Source organism: Arachis duranensis, chromosome 4, assembly GCF_000817695.3.
Source record: "Arachis duranensis cultivar V14167 chromosome 4, aradu.V14167.gnm2.J7QH, whole genome shotgun sequence".
In the NCBI taxonomy this organism is placed as follows: domain Eukaryota; kingdom Viridiplantae; phylum Streptophyta; class Magnoliopsida; order Fabales; family Fabaceae; genus Arachis; species Arachis duranensis.
Genome location: NC_029775.3, coordinates 1187383 through 1196655, shown reverse-complemented (window position 1 = coordinate 1196655; position 9273 = coordinate 1187383). Strand labels below are relative to the sequence as shown.

Sequence of the window (9273 nt, the reverse complement as noted above, 5' to 3'; positions counted from 1 at the left end):
GTGATGACAAATTTCAATTAGATTCAGAAAGAGAGAGACTGAGAAGGAAGAGGAGAGGGAAGAGGGAGGGAGGGATGGAAGGAAGAACAATAACGAGAGAGAGAGAGAGCATTTAAACTGGTGTAGATCACGTTCGTTGTTTTGTTTTCTTGTTTTTATCTATTTATTTATTAGGTGAGGACCCGGGCAACTTGCACAGGATTATAGAATTTATTATCGCATGTCAGAATGTATTTAATTTAATCTTTAATATTTTTCACTTTGTGATAGTAAAAAATTCAATTCACCCGTGTTTACGAATGATTATAATAATTCTCATAAACAATTATCAATTAAATAAAAATATATTATATTTTTAGATAATTTATTTAAATTTTAATATTAAAATAATCATTTATATATTTGATAAAATAAACATTCAATATATCTATTATACATACTATTTAGTATTTTCGTTGTCTACTTATATTTTTTCTTTGTTTAATTTTTTAGTATTATTATTGGGGTTCTTAGCTGGATACGAATTTTTAATTGCCATTTTGATCTCTTATTCTTTTGAGAATGTCAAAAGTTAAAAATAATTTTTGTAACAACATTAATCATCATTCTAATAATAGCAAAAAATATTCTTAAAATTAAACTTTAAATCGTAAAACTTTGTTACGAGGAGCAGAGCTTAATTAAGACAACGAAGTCATGTTCCCAAACTTTTGATAAAAAAATTAGTAATATTTTTTTAAAAAATAAAAAAATTAGTTCAATTGGTTCAAATATTTTGCTATGACTTAAAATATCAAAGTTTAATCTTCATCTCTTATTTTTATTGCATAATAATTTTTAGTTTTAAATATTCAAAATATATTGGATTTGGACTAAACTGAATGTATTCGCATTCGCAACTCTTTATTCAATAAGCAACATTATCTATACTTTTGAGTTCAAATATAAAAAATTAAGTATTTTTTATTTATGTAATTTAATATTATTTTATATTTTACTGTTTATTTAATTTAATTTTTTATATGATAAAAAATATTAGAATATTCAATAAGTATTGATATTATTGTATGCGTATAAATTGATAAAAAAATTTTAACTTCTTTTTTACATATTTTAGAGGATATATATTCAAATTTTTATATAAAATAATCATGAAAAATCAAAGAATTGATGCATTTTTTAAGAAGAAAGCTAATATTCAAGAAGGAGAACATATAACTTTTACAATATCAACACCTATAGATAGTTCTTCTACTTTAATGAATCACAAAAAAAGTGAGATGCAACCTCCAAAAGTTCAAAGAGTTGCATTTGATGATATTGACCTTAATTTTTTGGAACGAGACCCTAAAAAACGGATTTAAATTTGGCAATATCACCTAAATCAGAGAGATGAGGTTAGACGAGTTTATCTTAAATGAGATTCATATCAAAAGTATCTTGACAATTATTTTCTATCTAGCCCCCAAAATTTTGTTTCAAACTCCGCCACTGTTTGTTACGAAAACTAATTGAAGATATTATAAATATAATATGTCTTAATTACATTAAAATCTAAAACAAATTAAAAAATTAAAAAAATACTAAATAATCAAATTTTTTTCTTAACCAAATTTGATTAAATCAAAATTTACATATCTTTTTTTTTCATAAGCTCTTCTTTTTCTATTATCTTTTTTTTTTCATTCTTTTTCATTATCAAAGACAAAACTAAATAAAAACATTAGAGAAAAATCAAAAATTAATTTTATAATAAAATAAAATTAAAATAAAAATTTTAAAAAAATTAAATTAAAATTTATATATAATTTATATAAAACAATTTAGGAGATTATTGTCCCCTTCATCATATAAAAGTTTTGTATTCATTATCATTGTTATCATCATTATTATATCATCTCCTTTTCATCCTCTCTTTTCTTCTTTTTCTTTAGCATTGTTGTCTTCTTTTCTTTTTAAAGAAAAATGAATAAAAAAATTACAACATTCTATTTTATATTTTTGTACAATTCTTTTTCAGCATTGTCTTCTTCATCAAAAAAAAAAAACTGTAACATTTTATTTTATGTGTCACGTTTAAAAAATTTTAGTGTCAAAATTAAAAATTTTCTATATCACGGTTAAAAAAATTTTATGTTATTTTTTATATATATTTTCCAAACAATTCTTTCTCCTTCTTCTTCTTATTTTCATAATTTTTTTTGTTTCACACTCTTATAATTTTTATTGTTTCATCCTCTACAAAGAATAAAAAATTAAACAAATAAAAAAACGAATAAAAATAAAAAATTATACTATTTTTTATTTAGATCTTTTTGACAATAAACACAAAAAAATTTAAAATATATATAACTTTATAATAAAAATACAAAAATTCTGCATGAATAAAGAAGAAAGAAGAAAAATAAGAAGAAAAAGAAGAAACTGCAGTATCAAATAATTTTAAAAAATTCAGTGTTAAAATTAAGAATTCTTTGTGTCAAAATTAAACAATTTTTGTATCATAGTTAAAAAATTTTAATACTATATGTTACGGTGGGTAACCGGAGATTAGTAGAATAGATGACGTTTGTTGGCCCAATCGCCCGCGGATGGTAGTCTCCAAGCTGGATCACACACTGGAGCATCCTTCCGACTTGCGTATGTGAGTGAATGTGGGGTGGTACCTGCAAAGACACTCCGATGCCTAAGTTAGCAGGGGTGTTAGCAGGTCTAGAGAGTATTGGGCTTAGAGATACCTGAGGGGTGTCAGTGTATGTATAGTGGTGAGCCAATAACCACCGTTGGAGTAGTGCCATATCTTTAGGGTGTTAACCGTCCCATTATCTTAGGGAGGTTAAGATATGACTTTATGAAGCGGTTAGAGAGATTTTAGGGGCGGTTACTCATTTGAATGAGTGCTTATCTGCCAACTAATATCGTGCCCGACTTCTTTAAGACAAATCGTAGTCAACACCGACTTCTTGACAACAGGTCGGTGGGTAGTAAGGTTCAATCCTCTGGACTAAGCCTTTCTTCTGGACCTGGGCCTTTATTATTGGGTCAGGGTATGAACAGTGCCCCTACTTGAGCCCAATATCTCTTTAGGGTTTGGGTTCAAGTATTTAACTCGGGTTCGTAGCCGACTTTCTTGGAGGAAACACGGGTTTTTAAACCGACGTGATTTTCGCGACCTTTTGTTTCTGACAGTTACGTCTATTCAAGTGTCGTGTCCGTTAGGGATGCACTTAGGGATTGATGGCTTTGGTAACGGTGCACTCTCATTAATGACTGCTCCGTTTTTACCATTATGCCCCTTAGCATGTTTATAAATACTTTCCCTCTCTTTCATTTTTCCGTTTCTGCAATCTTTCAAACTTCTTCTTTCTTTGTTCGTGCTGTATTTTTGCGTTTGGAGACTTCTGCTTCTTCCAACCTTCTCTTTCGGATAAAGGTTAGCTTTTCTTCTTTCACGACATGCCTTGTGTTTGCATGCTTTCGTTTTGTGGGTAGATAGGTTGGTCTGTAGATTTTGGCTTCGCATCTCCTCCCTTTAGGGACCGTGTTTTTTTATTTTTCTTTTCTTTTTTCTTTTTGTAGGTTTCTGTCACCTTTCATAAGAAAAAAGAAAATGGCTTCCGTAGATGTTCTTTCTCAGTGGGTTGATGTCACGGTCCTAGGGGAGGAACCCTTGGTCGACACTGAGTTTATTACTCATCTTCGTACTCACCACAGGCTTTGTACTTCGGAGGAGGACGAGCCAAAATATGAGTTGGTAATCCCAGGTCCGGAAGACCGGGTTTGTTTTGGGAGAGCTAATGAGGTGGCCCCTCATTTTTTCTTTATGTATGAATGTATGATCACCCGCTTGGGTGTTTTTCTTCCTTTTTTGGATTTTGAAATATCTGTTTTGCACCACTGTCGAGTTGCCCCTACCCAACTTCACCCCAATTCTTGGGGTTTTCTGAAAATTTATCAGTTTGTTAGTCACGCTTTGGACTTTCCGACCTCTTTGAGGATTTTCTTTTTTCTTTTCCACATGACTAAGCCCTTTAGTGGGCTAAATAACAAGCAACAATGGGTGTCTTTCCGAGCCATACAAGGTCGGAGAATTTTCACCCTTTTTGACGAATCCTTCCATGACTTCAAAAATTATTTTTTCAAAGTGCAAACCGTAGAGGGTCACCACCCCTTTTTCCTGGATGAGCATTATTTCCCTCGCTTTCCCCTCTATTGGTTGGAAGCCTCCCCTTGTGAGAAGTATGGTCTAGATGACATGGACGAGGTGGAGGCGGCCATTGTGGGGTTTTTCCGAGAAGCGTGGGGGAGGGCCCCAAACTTGGACACTAGGAAATTCCTCCAGGGAACGCCGACCTTTGTTCGGTCACAACTAGGTAGTACATGCATTTCCTATTTCCGACTTGTTTTTGCCGACTTGAGGTTTACCGACTTGTAACTTTTGCTAATTGTTTCTTTTGCAGACATGGCAAGGAAGAATGCTCAGGAATCTTACCAGAGAGTTCAGGAGGCTAAGGCAAAGTCCCGGGCTAGGGCCGGTGGTGCCAGGGCGATCATCTCTCCCCCTCCTCCTCCTCCTCCTCCTCCTCCTCAGAACGTGGGGACTCCCTCTCAGCCCATTGTGATTTCTTCTTCAACCTTGTCTCGGCCACTCCCTTCCGCCCGACTTCTTCCTGAGCCAGAGAAGAAGAAGCGCAAGACTTTAGAGTCTGGCTCTTCTTTTGATGGTGGGGTTAAGGCGGAACGAAAGAACATCTATCCTCATATAAGTATGGATGATGTTTCTGTTCGAAACCACCTCACCATTCTGGCTGAGGAGAGTTTTAAGGCGGCGGGTGTTTGTGGCATGCTTTTGGATATCTTTGAGAAGACTCCTCTCAGCTCTTTGGAGGTAACCTCGAAGGTTGAGGAGTTGGAGGGGAGGCTTCTTTCTTACCAGGACCATGAGAGGGAGCTGAAGGAGGAGGTAGCTAAACTGAGGGCGGAGAGAGATAGCCTTCGGGAGAAGGAGAGCAAGCTGCGGGCCCAATGCAATATGGAGGCGAGTTTGAGGAAGACAGCACAGGAGAGTTATCAGAGTTTATTTCAAGATCTTGTGTCTGTGAAGAAGGATTTGCTGAATTCTCGGAATGCGTACGCCGAGTTGGAGGACTCTATCGCTGATGGTGCCGAGGAGTCTTGGAGGATTTTCCTGGAGCAAGTCAGAGTTATCGCTCCCGACTTGGATCTTTCTCCTTTACATCCTGATAAAGTTGTCATTGATGGTGCTATCGTGGATCCTCCTGTCCCTGTAGTTGTTTCCGAGTCAGAATTGAAGACTCGAGGGCAGAGGATCATTGAGTCCCCTCCTCGTTCTAAGGACGCTCCGAGTTCTTCAGTTATTCTTCCGACTTCCTCTTCATCTCCTGTGGGTGCTTCTCTCCCCTGTCCTGGTGGCGCTCCTCCTGATTCTGGTAGTGGTGATCCGTCTACTCCTCTGCATAAATGATTTTTTATGGCTATATGGGGGCTCGGCCTGTGAGTCCCCCCTTTTTTAAACTCTTTATATGCTGTTTGGTGACGTTTGAACAATTTCTTTCGGCCTTTTAAGGCCGTAAACAAAATATTTTCGCAAATGCCCTTTTTGAATAAGGGTTTTTTAAATTAACACAAAAAATACCCTTTTTTGGATAAGGGTTTAAGTTACCTTATGCGTGTATGCTTTCCTAATTTTGATTTTTCCAAAATCCCCTTGATCTTTTTCCGAAAACCTTTCCCATTGGCTCGTCTGTTTTTCCGAGGGTTTTTGTTTAAGGACTTTTAGGCAGCCTTTAAACTTTTTCCTAGGTTTTCCAATCTCTTTTTGTTATCCCCTATACTCGACTTTGTTTTAGCGAGTTCTTATGACTTAGGTTATTTTTGCGATGCGTTTCTCTTCTACTCGGTTCTTCGCTCCGATTTATGGGTCGGAGTATTTCCGAGCTTTTCTACCCGGGTTCTCATTTTGACTTATGAGTCGGATTGTTCCCGAGTTTTTACGATCGACTTACATAACCTCTTTACACCGACTTGTACCTCGTCGTTTTATTCTGACGACCATCTAGGTCGGTTCATGGGATTTTCACGTTTTGTCGAGCTTAAGTCGGCGCGTTTCGTAGAAAGACTTAGGAAAATAAAAAGGATTTTATAATAGATATTGTAGATGAAAAAGATCTTTATTTATTGGGTAGGTACCTTCTTGCTACTAAGGGTTTTAATAGCCTATTTTCCCTTAGCCTCTACTATGATGCCTCGTTAAAAACCCTTCTCCAGAAAAAACCCTTTAATTTTGGGAAAAAATCATGAAGTTGGGAAAAGAGTACATCAGGGAGTAGAGTTTGCTTTTAACTGTAGTACCTTTTCATATTACAAGCATGCCACGACCTTGATAACTCAGTGCCGTTCAGGTCGGTTACTTTGTAATAACCTTTTCCTAAAACTTCATTGACTTTGTATGGTCCCTTCCAATTTGCGGCGAGCTTTCCTTCTCCTGATTTGTTGACTCCAATGTCGTTTCTGATCAAGACCAAGTCATCCGGGGCAAATGTTCTTCGAATGACTTTTTTGTTGTACATTGTAGTCATCCTTTGTTTCAATGCTGCTTCTCTTATCTGGGCATCCTCTCGGACTTCGGGGAGCAAGTCGAGCTCCTCTTTGTGCCCCCGTATGTTTCCGACCTCGTCATAGAGAGTTACCCTTGGGCTTTGCTCATTGATTTCTATTGGTATCATGGCTTCTACGCCATAAACTAGTCGAGAAGGTGTTTCTCCTGTGGCGGACTGGGGGGTTGTCCTATAAGCCCATAGCACCTGAGGGAGCTCTTCTGCCCAAGCTCCTTTTCCTTCTTGTAATCTTCTTTTTAGCCCTGCCAGTATGACTTTGTTGGCTGCCTCGGCCTGCCCATTAGCTTGTGGGTGTTCCACCGAGGTGAACTGATATTTGATTTTCATACTGGCTACTAAGCTTCTGAAGGTGGCGTCGGTGAATTGGGTTCCATTGTCTGTAGTAATGGAATAAGGTATCCCATATCTTGTGATGATATTTTTGTAGAGGAACCTGCGACTTCTTTGAGCGGTGATGGTGTCCAATGGTTCTGCTTCTATCCACTTTGTGAAGTAATCTATCCCCACGATCAGGTATTTGACTTGTCCTGGCGCTTAGGGAAAAGGACCTAATAAATCCATTCCCCATTTTGCAAAAGGCCATGGAGAAGTGATACTGATGAGCTCTTCTGGTGGAGCTACGTGGAAATTTGCATGCATCTGACATGGTTGACACTTTTTCACAAATTCTGTGGCATCTTTCTGCAAGGTCGGCCAGTAGAATCCGGCTCGGATTACTTTTCTGGCTAGTGACCTTGCTCCGAGATGATTTCCGCAGATCCCAAATAGACAGGAGCGAATTAGTACTTCCCTCTAAACACATTGATAAGTTCTAAGGATTAGAAACGTTTTGCAGGAGGTCCTAACCTGTAACTAGGGGTGGCAAACGGGCCTAAACCCGCCGGGCCAGCCCGCATAACCCGCCAAAAAAGGCGGGCTGGGCTGGAAAATCGGGACCGCCAAATAGCAAAAGCCTGCTTAACCCGCACCGCTTAAACCGTGGGTTTTGGCGGGCTTTGGCGGGGCGGGGCGGGCTTCCCCGCCGGGCTAAGTTTTTTTTAGTGAGGGGGTATTTTTGCAATGTTTTTCCTAAAACCTAACTTCCCCCAACCTAACTTACAAGAGTATGAAGATAAAAATTAAGTGTTTTGAATTATGTTTATGTTATTTTAGAGACAATATTTATAATTATGTTTTGGATTATGTTTATTTTGCTTTGGAGAGAATATTTATACTTATATTTTGAATGAAAATTTGGTTTATAATTATATTTATTAGATATTTATAATTACAAAGACTTTAATGTTTGTGAATATAAAAAATATAATTTTTTATGCCATTAATTTTAACAATGGTGTCGATATCCCCCTTCTGTAGAGGATATTTCTCACCAAGGTGTAGTGTTGTGCTTTCCTTCGGATCTTTTTAGCTTCTTTTTCCTCTTTAGGGAGGATGTCGAATTTCATGTATTCGACTAGGGGGTTCATCCATCCGAGGTCTAGACCGACTACCTCAAGTACTTCTTGTTTGTCTTCTATTTTTGCTACTGAGGGTTCCTGGAGGGTTTCTTGAATCATGCTTCTGTTGTTCCCTCCTGGTTTGGTACTTGCTAACTTGGATAGGGCATCCGCTCTGCTGTTTAGATCCCGAGTTATGTGCTTGACCTCGGTTTCTGCAAAGCGCCCAAGGTGTTCCAAAGTCTTTTCCAAGTACCTCTTCATATTAGGGTCCTTTGCCTGATATTCTCCGCTTATTTGGGAGGTCACCACCTGTGAGTCGCTGTATATCATCACCTTTGTAGCACCGACTTCTTCTGCCAGCTTCAATCCAGCAATCAAGGCTTCGTATTCTGCCTGATTATTTGAAGCTGGGAATTTGAATTTTAGGGAAACCTCTATTTGGGTCCCTCTTTCATCTACCAATATTATGCCTGCGCCGCTTCCTATTTTATTGGAGGATCCGTCTACATAGAGTTCCCATGTAGTCGGTTTTTCCTCTTGATCCCCTGCGTATTCTGCAACGAAGTCAGTGAGGCATTGAGCTTTGATCGCCGTCCGAGTTTCATATCTTAAGTCGAACTCGGAGAGCTCTATTGCCCATTGAACCATTCTCCCCGCAACATCCGTCTTTTGGAGGATTTGCTTCATGGGTTGGTTCGTACGGACTCTTATTGTGTGAGCTTGAAAGTAAGGCCGTAGCCTTCGTGAGGCTACTACTAAGGAGTAGGCAAACTTTTCTAGTTTGCGGTACCTTAGTTCAGGGCCTTGTAGAACTTTACTGATAAAGTAGACTGGGTGTTGCCCGACCTCGTCTTCTTTTACCAGGGCTGATGAGACAGCCTTGGTCGCTACGGATAAGTACAGGACGAGGTCTTTCCCAGGTACTAGTCGGGTTAGGATAGGAGGTTGGCTTAAAAACTTTTTGAACTCTTGGAACGCCTCCTCGCCATCCCTTTCTTAATAAGGAAAATAGTGGAAGGGATTTTAATGCCGATTCTGCCAAAAATCTGGAGAGGGCCGCGAGTCGGCCATTGAGCTGCTGGACTTCTCTCAAACAAGTCGGACTTTTCATTTCTAGGATGGCTCTACATTTATCGGGATTGGCCTCAATCCCTCTTTGTGTTAGCATAAATCCTAGAAATTTTCCTGCCTCCACC

At 38.2% G+C, this 9273-nt stretch overlaps 1 protein-coding gene across 1 annotated transcript in view; it reads right to left on the bottom strand.

Annotated features, from left to right (window-relative positions):
• Positions 1-117, bottom strand: part of LOC107482434 (uncharacterized) — a gene marked incomplete in the record, with an annotated part of 8801 nt that extends 8684 nt beyond the window's left edge. The window contains 1 exon segment of the mRNA XM_052260902.1: positions 1-117.
• Between the last annotated feature and the right edge of the window lie 9156 nt (positions 118-9273).